Raw genomic sequence first — 13,757 nt, 5'->3', positions numbered from 1 at the left:
ATATTTTAGTTTTTTAAAAAGAGTACGAACTTTTGGCTCAGCCACCGAGAAAATATAACTTAAGTTTGTACCTAATGCATGTTTTATAAAAATAACGTCGGATTTTGTAACAAATTTTACAAAAGAAATATTTTATTTATTATTTTCATAAACTCAAATTATAATTTTAATAAGGTATAACATAATTTAAATTATAGGTGAAATCATAAGACATTATCATATATAATAAAATATAATTACATGAGAAGGAAATTAAAAATGGCAAGGGCAAACCAAGCGCTGTGTAGGATAAAGGGGGGAGAATGTCAATTATTTATAGTTGGAGGGGAAGTTTAATTTTTAAAGTAAAGTTGGGGGTATAAATAATTTTGACAAAGAGCTTTAATCCACTTTTTATTTCAATTAGAAAATAATTTACACATGTTCCTCAAAACAAAACATCATCCTAAACACTTTGTATAATAAATCTTATTTAAAATTGCATTTGGGAGAAATGTAAATATTTATTTACTGGTTTTGCTTGTACAGTTGAGATATTGACATTAATCTTCATTCCATATAATTAATTTTTTCCAGATCAGCTTCTTTCAAACCAAAGGTAGAATTGAAAAGAAAACAAGACAGCATTCGCCTAAACATAATCAATTTCTTTTCTTTATTATTTGCATATAAATAAAAGAGTACAAGGGTCTAATCTTGAAGTATTTGATTAAAAAAGAGTTAATTCAAGGATTTGGTCTGATCTGGTCCTATCTGTAATTAGGTAAATCTGTGATTAAAAGAACCGAGGTTGGGCTTTTGTTGATTAGTAGTAATACTATTAATCAGCTAAACAGATGATGACATAGAGAAGCTTTGTAGTGGTTGGAAATAAAAGATGACCTCATTCTGATTGGATTTAGATGATGTAAGTGGCAGGGTCGCTCGAATGAAATTTTGTAAGCGATGCCAAAATCTATACAAAAACGAGAATAATAACGCTAATTATCACTCTTTTAAGCAAGAAATAGTCTTAGTCTATTGGTTTATTGAGTCTTTAAGTAAAAAAGGTCATTCAAGTCTACTTCATCACATATTCTAATCACAAGAGCTCTTTCAAATATTTGAGAAAAAGTTGCACTTTGTTGAGGTTTGACCCTTTGACATCCTAGAGCAAAATCAAGCATATAACCAATACTCCAAGAACCAACAAGGATAGTGGTGGAGTCGTAAGTACTCTTTCATCTTTAACCAGAGGTCTCGGGTTCGAGCCCCTGGGTATAGAGTCACCTTTGTTAGGGAGCGCTTTACCCCCTAATATGGGACTTCCCAGCGCGAATCTGGATTTAGACGGGCTCCAATGTGGGTACCGAACGTCGGGTGGGAAACCAAAAAAGAAAAAAAATACACCAAGAGACAATTTATGTCAAATAATGTCATTTTTTCCTACTTATCCGTTTTCTTACAATATTAATACATATAATTAGTAAAAAATTTGGACGAAACGGTGTCGCGTGACACCGCTTCGCTAAGTGTGAATCCGCCACTGCAAGTAATTCATAGTAGATACTTTTTAGTTGGAATTCTTTCACTCTTAAAAGAAAATTGCAATTAGTAAATCGAACAAAAAATTGGTAGGTTTTAAGTAAAAGTTCGGTATGAAGTTCCTTAAGATAAAAAGAGAACATAATAGAGGTATATTATAAAATTAAAAAAATAAACATATTAACTGATTGTAATTATGCTCTCAAATAAATTAACAAGTATAAAACTATTACATAAAAAATATTCATAGAACAATTATAACAATTAAAAAAGTTAAAAAAAGAATATGAAAGACAAATTGAAAGTGAGAGCAAAAGGGGCGGTTGGTGAGGAAGAGAGGAAATGATAAAATACTTTACTATATCGGTTCTTAACCTATAGTGTAATGTTCCGAGTTAGGTAATGATCATGACACTAATAAAGTAATAATAAAAGTAAAATACTATTAATTTTCTCAAATATTTTTCTTCTTAAATATCTCAATTATAAAGTGTGTTTTTGAAACTCATGAACATAATGAATATGAAAAAAAGGAACGCTCTCTTTGAAAGAAAAATTTAATCGTTGTTGTTTGTATAAATGTCGGTTTAAACCACTGAAATAAAATGGAACATGAAGGAAAAAAAGAGTTTAGAATATGAATAAATTTGAAGGAGTTCCAAAGTAGGGAATGTAAGTAAAATGAGTAGATAATATTGATTAAGAACAAGAAGGAAAAAAGAATAACTAATTAAAAATATTGTTTCGTGGTAAGCCACTGCTTTGAAAGCAATTTCGGCTCGACTAGGTGCAAATCATTAAGACCTATTGCTCCCCAAGGTTTTGCAGCACCTTCAAATACGTGCATTCGTGGCTGAAAGTTTAGAATTTGCACAAAACAGTTGCCCAGAAAGAAAAGAATATCAAGGTATTTTATGTATTGGATAATTCACAAAGAAGACTGTCTTTTTATAGGCAAAGCTGTTGGACAGTTACAGATGAAAGAATTAATTTGTAGTTGTTACAAAAATTAAAATGGAGCTATTACAAGAATTAAACACAACTGTTACAGAAATTAAAGCATGACAGTTACAAAGAAATAAATTACGTTACAAAATTCAATTCGAAGAGAATGAATTTGGACATATTCTGGTAAGCTCAAAAATAAAGAAATAATTTTAGCAAAACTATATTTGGAATAGGCCTCACATATATCTCGCACACAGGGGGAGGCAAATCGACCCGTTTTACCTTCACGACCAATTTCTCATGTGCGCGAGAACACTCTCTTTTACTAGCTCTTTACAAGCCCAACAAAGAGCAATTCAATATAAAGAGAAGGAAAAGACTTTCCACCACCAATAAAGGACACTTTGTCTTTCACAAAAGACAAAAAAGTAAAAAAATAAAAGAGACCACAAAAAAATCTTTGACTTTGCATTATAAATAATACCAACATGGAAAACACAACTACTTTTTGAATAAAATGGTAAAAAGTGTCTACCTCCTAAGGAGGTCATTTGATATCCAAATTTTGCTTAACAATAGCAGAATAAGGGTGTGTTTGGTACGAAAGAAAACATTTAATATTTTCCAATTTTTCTATATTTGGTTCGCTTAAATATTTTAGAAAACATTTTTCTTATGAACTCATTTTCCTCCAATTGGAGTAAAATATTTTTCTTATCAAGAGAAGGGAAAATATTTTCCAAGACTCATTCTCAACTTTCCCCACCTTATTCCCCCTCACCAACCCACCCCACACCCACCCCACGCCTACCCACCCCACCCTCTCTCTCCAAAATGGCTTTTTATTCAAAATTTTAATTTTTTTCGTCACCACCCACCCTGCTATCCCTCCCCACAAAAAAATTCCACCACCCCCATCCCATCCCGCACAATTCTTTTTTTTTTCTTTCAAATTTCAGTTTTTCTGCTACCACCCACCATACTACCCCTCCACCCCACCCCTCCCCCACCCACAATAACCTTTTTTTTTGTAATTTTAAATTTCTATTTTTTCGTTTTTCTGCACATACCCCCCCCCCCCCCCCCCCCCCCAAAAATATTTTTTTTTATATATATTTTCAGTTTTAGTTTTTTCATCTTTCGGTTTACAGGTTCGAAATTTTACAAGTTCCAAAGTTATGAGTTCACGGGTTTATGTGTTTGGAAGTTTACGGATTAGAAATTATAAAGTTTACGAGTTCAAAAGTTCGCGGTTTCGAAAGTTCAGCGGTTCGAAAGTTTATGAAATTTGTGAGTTCGGAAGGTTGTTGGTTCGAAAGTTTATGGCTTCATGTTTATTGTATCTAAATTATATATGAATACTCTTGATAAGTTATTTTCCTTAATTTGCGTACCAAACATCGAAAAATGAATAAGATTACTACTTGTTTTTCGAGAAAATATTTTCTTGGAAAACATTTTCCGTTATACCAAACGCACCCTAAGTGGAAAAAGTCGGGATGAGCCAAACAAATATGAACTCATTTGAGCATATAATTTAAAACACATTCGCTAACTCTAACCCTGAAATAATACATAATGCATTTTTTAAGTGCATATTTTTCGTGTATTTAAAGTCCTTTCGAGCATAATTTTCGTCCATAGGAGGCCACTTTGCACCTAAAAATTCATTTGGCCAATATGTGGCCGTTTTTCTAGTACTTGAGTTATTTTTATTAACTTCGACTTCTTTTATCTTTCGTATATGATTGTCTTTTAGGCTTCATAAGCCTTCTTGTTGATTTGTTGGTGTGAAGTTGGATAGAGTAATGTAATCTTTTTTAGTTAATTGATAGAGGTATGTTTTAGACATGAGTTTAGGAGTTTACATGTAATTAATTTTTAGTAAACACTTTATTAGATTATTATTTTTTTATATCATTTTTTCTGCAATACTTTTCTCAATATTCTCAATGCTTGAATGGTTCAATATGTTGCCTTTCTCGTATTTTAACATTCCCATGCAAGTGTTGCTACTTGGGAGTTGTAATTTACTATAGAGTTTAACTTCTCCTATACATCCGTAAGTAATCTCTTATTACTAGAGATTGAGTGCATTTTTGCTTATTTTAACCTTAACCTTTTTACTCATATGTCGATTTAAGATTTATTGAATCTTTTGTCTCTAAAATTCTAATGCAAATTAATCACGCCCAACTATGCCTTATAAAAAGGACTAAGCAGTCGTTGCAAATATATTCCGATCAATAAGTCCGAAGTCGAATCCCACGGGGAATTAACCTATTAAGCACAACTAATAGACTCACACAAATTCACGCAATCAATCTTTAAAAATATTTAAATAACAAATTGGATGTTTACTAACTAAATATCACGTAATTAAAAATGCAGTAATTAATAACTAACTACGAACAAGTTGTAGACAAGTATTGGAAAGGTCTAGGGTTTTGATTTTCCCTATTGTCGGAATTCTCCCCCTACGTTTTCTATAATTTTGCCTAAATATTCTCTACCGATCGTAAGTACTCTGAGTTTCGTAGCTCTCTCTCTCTCTCGAGAAACTACCATAATTTACTAAACGTATTTCTCTCGAACTATGCTAGCTGGCACTAATTTACCGCTCACTATGATCGCATCAAGATTTCGTTATCTCTAATCCCGCCTTTAAACCCTCCATATTGGTTTTTCAAATACATTAGGAGTGGTGTTGTTCAACAACTACCTAAATGTGTACTCTCTCTCGAGCAGTACACACTAAATAAGCACAGTCAATTGAGGGCCTTCAACCAAAAACAATAATAATATAGTTGAACAAGTAGAGAAAAGTAAATGACGAATTTATATTAAATGCAATGGAAAAATCATTCTTCAATAGGTTCCATCAAACCTTAGATTAGGAATTTAGCTACTCATACTCATAGTAACAATATCCCACGTGTTTTGCATAAATAAATTACAAAGTAAAAATGAAGGAATGTAGAAATCGGCGATTCTATCTCCCAACAAGTGTTCCACGAGATATTCTTGCCTCCGGTCGCAAAACTCCTTCAAAAGTGGTGTTTAATGTCTATTTATATGTGTAGGGAAAGACCCAAATGACATAGGCCAAGTCTTAGTCAAACCAGGAGGAATGAATAAGCCTTTAAAATCCGGAGTACGCCCGCCTCAGACCATGCCTCATGAGGCTCCACACAAGATGGACCTCACCCCAGACCACATGTCGCCAGCCTTCACGCGAGGTGGACCTCGCCTCATCCCTCACATAGCCTGCTCCCACACAAGCTCAAAGGCTCGCTTTGCCAGCTGTAACGCGAGCTCATAGGCTTGCTTCGCCAGCTTCCTCGTCTTTTCACTACTTAATGCATTCTTTCTTCTTCCACAGTCTTTTGTGATGACCCTAAAGGTCATCTCTTGTTTTAGAAGTCTAAACTGCATTTCAAGGCCTTGAAACCTCTTTTTGTCTCACCTCGAATTGCGTACATAGTCCGAGTGCGTTTCCAGAAAGCTTTTATGTGAAATATAAGAAAATTTATGAATTTAGCCTTTAAAATTGGTTAAAGTTGACTTTGGTCAATATTCTTGGTAAACGGATCCGGACCCATGATCAGATGGTCCCGCAGGTTCTGTAGTAAAATATGAGACTCGGGTGTATGCCCGGAATCGAATTCCGAGGTCCCAAGCCCGAGAAAAGAATTTTTAAAGAAAATTATTTGCTAGAAAATATAAAGGCTTTTAGAAGTGAAATGATGTATTTTCTTGATGGTATCGGGTCCATATCTTGATTTCGTTTCCCAGTACAAGTTTAAAATAATAATTAAGTTGAATTTGTGAAATTTGGTAAGAATCGGAATTGGTTTGGTATAAAACGGACCTATAGATGAGAAAATAGAAATTTCAATGTTCTTGGGTAATTTCATGAATTTGAGGTTTAATTCGTAGTTGTTGATGTTATTTTGATAATTTGATCACACGAGCAAGTCCATATGATATTTTTAGACTTACGTGCATGATTAGTTTGGAGCCCCGAGGGCTCGGGTGAATTTTGGATAGGCCGTGGAGTGAATTTGGACTTAGGAAAATTGTTGCAGGTTGCAGGTCTGGTATTGGTGTCTGATCCCGCAAGGGATCGCAATTGTGAAGTCTGATAGTTTGGAAATTGCGAGGGGCTGATCGCAATTGTGAAATAAGCCTTGTCCAGCCTTGCGAGCATTTCTTCGCAAATGCGAAGCCCTCAGAAATCCCCAGCTGTCGCAAATGCAACAATTCCTTTGCAAATGCAAAGGTAGTAGAAATTATCAGGGTTCGCAATTGTGAACCTCTGGTCACAATTGCAACATCTGCACCGATAAGTGGGATTTTTTATGGGATTTCATCCATTTTTCAAATTCTTTCAAACCCTAAACTCTCTTGGGCGATTTTTCCAAAGAAAGATTCTTCTCCAAATCATTATTAAGTAATTTCTAACTTATTTTCTTCAATCTATAACATCTTTTTATATGATTTCATTTCAAAATCAAGGGTTTTTCATGGGAAATTGGGTGTTTTTGGGTAGAAGTTAGATTTTTCAAATTTTAGAGATTTGGACCTCGATTTGAGGTTCGATCATGCTTAACTTGATAATTATTAATGTTGAACAAAGCTTATGAAAGTTTTGTGGTAATTGTTTATTATTGAGAATTGACACGAGTTGAGTTTCATCCTTGTAAAGTAATTGTTGAAAACGAGATTGGTTATAGCTGAATCCTTTGCCGGAATGTTATTGTTGATATTGTTGTTTCCCTTGCTGGGGCATATTGTTTCTATTATTTGGGTGAGGAAGAGTGTAAAGCACGAAGGGTGATGCCGTGCATAATATTGTGAATGAGTGTAATGCACGAAGGGTGATGCCGTGCCGATATTATGAGTGTTAATGCACGAAGGATAATGCCGTGCCATGATTTGAGAGTTAATGCACGAAGGGTGATGCCGTGCCGATATTATGAGGATTAATGCACGAAGGGTAATGTCGTTCCATGATTATGTGAGGTAAAACACGAAGGGGTATGTCGTGTCATTCTATTGTTTCATATAGTGAGGATGAGAGTAAAAGCACGAAGGGTGATGCCGTGCACGTGTTACCATTTCATTATTTTGTTGATTTAGATATGATGCTCATTATGCTCATTTATTGATGCTCCTTTATTGGTTTATTGTTAGAATCTGATATCCCCCGCAACATGTCCCCTTCCCACCTTATTCTGTTGATTCTTGTTATTATGTTTATGTTTGTATATGATCTATCTGCACATGTATCTGTGATTGTCGTGTCCTAGCCTCATCACTACTTCGCTGAGGTTAGGCTCAACACTTACTCAGTACATGGGGTCGGTTGTACTGATACTACACTTTGTACTCTTTTGTGCAGATTTCGGTACCGGACTCGGTGAATAGCTGAGGTAGCTCCCTTTAGTCCCTAGAGACTAAGGTAGATCTGCTGGCGTCCGCAGAGCCTGAAGTCCCCCTTCCCTAATTTAGCTTTCTGCTGTCTCCTTTTATTTTTTCGAGAACAGTTATACTTTCTTTTCAGACCTGTATTTGTAGTAACTCGTAGTGGTTCGTGAAGTTGTGACACCAGATCCGAGGTTAGACTTGTAGTGAATTATTTGATCATGTTATAACTCTTCTGCATATATGATCTGTTTAACTTTAGTTTTTGGCTTATATCTGTTTAGGTTGAATGGTAACTGTGTAGAACCTTAATAATTGGCTTACCTAGCTTTCACGAGTAGGCGCCATCACGACTCCCGATGGTGGAATATTTGGGTAGTGACATCTTCACACACACTTTATTCATTAAATCTTCCTTTTGCTCTAAATTCATCTCCAATTCACCTACACATAAAATAGACTCCACTACACACAAATAAAGTGCAGGTTAACATTAAAGCACATTAAATGCAAGGTAATGAGTGTACTAAAATATGGAATTATCGCCACATATTAATACCTCACACTTAAACATTGCTCGTCTTCGAGCAATCAAACTACACTAATAGACACGACCTTTTAAGTGATTCCCTTAACTCATCACACTAAGAATGTTTAAAATAGACTAAGTACAAAGGTGTAACATCTTTACCTCAAGATTTGACTCACAAATACCATGTCTTATTCACAATTCACTTACTTACTCTAACACGGAGGTTAATGATACTACCTTTCCTTAATGAATCACATGCCCTCACCCAACAAAGAGCTTAATTCCACACACAATGAATTTTAAGAACGTAGGAACTCAAGATAGGAAAAAATTCACTCGCTCTCAGAAATAACATTCATATGCCACAAATGATGCACCATAGGCTTGCCCATGGTGTAATACACCACTAATCGAGCTCATTCAGTTAGGATCAAGTAAGACTTTAATTGGTTGTAATGTAGGCTGCGGGTCGGGTAGGATACATTTGGATATGAGTGACTACACATCCCTTAAGCACTTTAATACATATACTTTAACACTCATGTCCATACTTATGTCAAACCAAAACTCTACCTTAACTTTAATTTATACTACCCCATACTTCTTTAAGCACCAGTATATCACTAGCCACCACCATCAAGAATTATTTTTCATATAATACAACTATATTTTTTTCCTTATTTTTTTTCTTTCTTTCAATCCAAGTGGCTTTTATTGACATATTTTTTTTCTTTTCAAACGGTGCACCTTTCTCCTTATTTTATTTGTTCCACTCAAAAACCAAATCACCACCGCACACTTTAACTTTACATAATTCATCACAATTCAAGTACTCATGAAAGATGACAAGGTTCAAATATATGGCCGATTCAAACAAAGGGATACGAATTGTAATGCGGTTACAAAAACACAGGATTATAGGCTCAAAGGGGTTAACTATGTTACATAACATTTAGGCGGGTAAACTATATATGTGTGCAATCAAATGCAAATTTCTTAAGATACAGAGCTGTCGCACCTCCTTTTTCCGCCCCCGCGAGGGTGCAAGGGAGTTTTTCCAATTAAAGGACAATCGAAACGGGATTGGTTTATTTATTTCAGAGTCGCCACTTGGGAGATTTAGGGTGTCCCAAGTCACCAATTTTAATCCCGAATCGAGGAAAAGAATGACTCCATATTACAGTCTGCGTACCAGAAATCCGGATAAGGAATTTTGTTAACCCGGGAGAAGGTGTTAGGCATTCCCGAGTTCCGTGGTTCTAGCACGGTCGCTCAACTGTCATATTCGGCTTGATTATCTGATTTTATACAAATATGAACTTATGTGCAAATTTTAACTTTTTACCGCTTTCATAATTATTATTATTATTCTTTTACAGGGAATTATAACGTGGTGAAAATATATCTCGAACCGCGTCACAATCAATGTACCCGTGGTCGTCGACACACTTTGATTCCGTTGAGATTTGGATTTGGGTCACATAAATGTGCACCCGAGTTTAAGAAAATTAAATTATTAAAAGTGTGTCTAAAGTGACTAGCGTATCATTTACTTTGGGTAGGGCCGTGAAATTTTATTAAACGGTCCATCCTGAAGTCTAAGCAATTTTAAAGCAAATATTTACTGAGGGCCCCGTAATTTTGTATTTTTCATTTGGCGAGGCTCGTCTTATTTTTAAGAGGTCATCCTATAGCGGCTACGTTTTCTATTTTTGCTTGCTTCTAAAATAAATGAAAAGGTCCTAACTTATTTACATACCTATGAATTATTATAGTTGAGTTTCGAATGTATTTTGTTGAAAGAGGGACGCGATTCGAGTTGTCTTTTTGGCAGTTATGGGCCCAGGCCCAGCGCACACTGTATGGACCGGACCTGGGCCATTCCCTTTTCGATGAGGGCCTGTTTAATTTATTTGACTTAGGCCCAACATTTATGAAGCTGAAATGGGAACCAGTGTTACTTTATTCTAAACGGTATTGTTGCAATTTATAACGAGACAGCTTACTAAAGGAAATGAGATTAACTAACAATGGATAGTTCAACACTTAACATGCGTTAGAAGATATGCTAACCACAAACATCGCTAAAATTCAAGATACTGCTTACTACACTATCAACCCTTTTTATCTACCAGCCTATATGCACAATATGATATTAAGTCGCCATACATGACACTTAGTTATACATGAAGGCTACCTTCATTATCCTAATAGAAGATGTGAACTATTATACACAACTTAATGTTCAATATACAGGCTATGTATAAAAATAAAAACAACTTCAATTCTTCTCTTTTGTATTCATGTTTCAACTTTCAACTCACATTGACAGTGTATCAGTGGTGTACCTGGTATTGAGAAAAGCAAAAGAAGAAGAGGAATGATCAGTGGGAGCAGTAGCATACACAGCAACAACAACAACAAGAGAAGCAGCACTCAGCAGCAAGCAACCCAGCCAAACAGATGTTTGAAACCAAATAAAACCCAACAAGAAATTCCAATAATGACCAGTAGAGAAGCCAGCAAACAGATTTAAGCCAAACAGAAATCCAGTAAACTCAGAAAACCCACAACACTCAAATGAAACAGTATTAAACCAACAGGGAAACCCAGAAAACCAAACTGAAAACTCAGTTGTGTCCCAACAAATAACAGGCTAATCAGAGAAAGAAAACAGATGCAGAAAAAACTGGCTTCTGATATTTGTGTTCAGAAATCCCAAACCTCTCTTAAACCTCTATTAAACTGAAATTAAGCTAGCCTATTCAAGGCTTGAAAATCCAGCCTTGTCTTCTGATTTTCTTTTTATCTCTCAACACTCAAAGCTGTCCAACTCTCCACTTAACTGCCCAGCCTTAATTTCTCCTCCCCTTCACTCCCCTCAACTGAACTATTTATAGGCTAAATGCAGTCCAACCCTTTGCCTTGTTTTTACCCCAGCCCTCAACTCTGCCCATAACTCCTTTAAACTAATCAAAAATGCCCAATGCCCATCCTCCTGACAGCCCCCTTAGCATGTGTTTTCTGCCCAAAGGTATGGGCAGCCTATAATATTTTATCACCCTCATGCTACCAAGTTTGGTTCCCCACTATTGCATTAGTTTAATCCTATTTCAGTACCCTATTGTCATTAAAATAAGCTTAATGAGTGACCCTCTAAGCAGACCCCATCCTTAACAGCCTGTTAGTATGTTACTAAATTCCCAGGATTACCCTTTAACCCTTGCATATTACTGTACTACCCTAAGCCTTACTTGTCTGAACTTACCAACTATATAAGCTTAACACTGATTTCTGATGGATCTCCTAGGTTTCTACAACTATATCCAATACTCAACCTAAGTTCAATTCAAGATCAGATCACAAAGGGATGTCAATCGAACCAAATGAGTTGGTCATATTGGGAGCCAAACCTGACCAACTCAAAGTAAAAAAATGCAAACAGGCAACAACCAATAAGTTAAGATCAAGGCATCAATGAACAGGCTTCTATGGCAAACTATGAAGATCATGGGGTTACTGAATAAACAAGCAGTCTAGTTCAAAGACAGAAACTGAACATATTCCACAAGTTAATTACAAATTAGCATACAGATGCATAACTGACAAACATACATGGAGGACATTAATGACCTACTATCATGTTTCCCTTAATTTTAAACAGATTAATTGACGACACTTATTTAAACGACAATACAAGCTATAATAGACAACAAAGCACCAAAACAAATTAAACCCTATCCCAGGGTTCACAAGATTGACAGAAAAATCAGAAACAAAACCAAACCAAACATGAAAGGCGGACGGAAACTATAGGAGAACAGAAGAGAAAGGAAAATTACCTCGGGGATTCAAAATTAAGACTGACCCAAGCTCGAACTCGGACTCGACCATTTTGGGGTCGAATGGACTTTAATCGAAGTGTTCTCAACTGAGAACACCTCGGTTAAAGTCTATTAGACCCCTATCTTTTGTTGATTTGGACAGACCCCCACAAATCTGTGTTCTAAGGTTCTTGGGGGTCAGATTTGGGATTTGTTCAATTCTGTTCAGATTCGAATGGAACCACGGTCGTTCAGGGGGTGAGGAAGGTCAAGAGGTGGCTGGTGTGAATTTGGGACTCATTAGGTGATTTAGGGTTTTGACTCGAATCTTTGATCGAAGATTCGAGAACCCTGGAGATGATTCGAAGTTAAGTGACCAGGGATTCGTGTTCAGGGTGGTTTGTAGGTTCAGTGGTGTAGCTATGGTGACCGGTGGCGTTGTTGCCGCCGGGTTTACGTTGAAGGGGAGCTATGGCAGATGCTAGGGTTTTGGGGGGTGTTTGGGATCGTCTCTCCAGGGAGGGGTGTTTGGATAAGGGATGGGGTAACAGGGTTAGGCTTATATACGACTTAGGGGGGTTAGATCCTGGCCGTTGGATCAGGTGAGATCGATGGCCAGGATCTATTCACTGAAGGGGGACGACGTCGTTTGGGCATAGTGGTGGGTGAGACCGGGTATGGGAAAGGATCGGGTCAAGTCAACGGGTCTAGGGGAAATCCTGGAGCCATTGGATCAATGGAGATGGACGGCTCAGATCAACATGCCTGAAACGACGTCGTTTGGGTAAGTAAATGGCCTGATCTGGGCCATTCATTTGAATCGATCAATGGCTCAGATTGGAGACGCCAATACGACGTCGTTTGGAGGTGTCTCTGTAAGACTGGCTTGGGCTGGGTCAGTGCAATGGGTTTGGGCCTGGTTTGTTTAATTCTTGCCTGGCCCAAACCGAATTTCCTGGTATTTCATCCCTTTTTCCCTTTTCTTTGATTACCAAAATTAAAACAAAATCCTAAATAAATTGTAAAAATCATAAATAAAATTACACACACATTTCTGACACCCATACCAATTAACCCACAAATTAAAAATAAAATCATACAATGAAAGACGCTTATGCCTATTTTTGTGATTTTCTTTCTTTTAAAATAAAACATGGTTTAATTGACTCCAAAATGCACAATTAAATCTTGAATGCGCACGCAACATGTATTTATACATATATATATTTATATCAATCACAACAACAACAAGCATTTACGGACCAAATAATTACCAAAATGTCACGTAAATTCTAAAAATTGTACACAGATGGATTTTGTTTTATTTTTTGATTTTTTTGGACTAATTTCCGTGAAGCAAAAATCACGTGCTCACAGCTGCGCCTCTTTGGCCAAAAACACAAAGAGTTTTCGTGCAAAGATAAAGTGAGCGGATACGAGCGATTTTTGCCCTGTTGGAGTATTCCGTGTGAAGCATTTTTTTTGTGCATTTTTGAAAGATT

Source organism: Nicotiana sylvestris, chromosome 8, assembly GCF_000393655.2.
Source record: "Nicotiana sylvestris chromosome 8, ASM39365v2, whole genome shotgun sequence".
In the NCBI taxonomy this organism is placed as follows: domain Eukaryota; kingdom Viridiplantae; phylum Streptophyta; class Magnoliopsida; order Solanales; family Solanaceae; genus Nicotiana; species Nicotiana sylvestris.
This window is presented reverse-complemented; position numbering follows the sequence as displayed.